Genomic DNA, 355 nt, shown 5'->3' with positions numbered 1-355 from the left:
AAGTATCAAACAGAAATCGGAGAGACAAATTAACATCGTAATTAAGCAATATATTGAAAAATTCATATAAATCTTATCACGCGTTTGTTGTGGAAATAGAGGGCAGGCAGTTTAGCTTTCCATGAATATCTAATTCTTTTACAGATTAACTGGTGTCAAACGCTCATGGTATTAGCATGCAAATGGGATTACTTTTACAATGAACAATTCTGGGAAAGTTAATTGTTGTGTTCCCTCCATACCAGTGTATTTGTTATTTATTTACTTAACTACTACCTTTGTTCGAGAGCTACTGTATTTTTTACGTGGAATGAAAATGGTTGTGGTTTACAGCCAGTAAAATAAAAAGAGAAAG

This window comes from Penaeus monodon, chromosome 22 (genome assembly GCF_015228065.2).
Source record: "Penaeus monodon isolate SGIC_2016 chromosome 22, NSTDA_Pmon_1, whole genome shotgun sequence".
In the NCBI taxonomy this organism is placed as follows: Eukaryota; Metazoa; Arthropoda; class Malacostraca; order Decapoda; family Penaeidae; genus Penaeus; species Penaeus monodon.
This window is presented reverse-complemented; position numbering follows the sequence as displayed.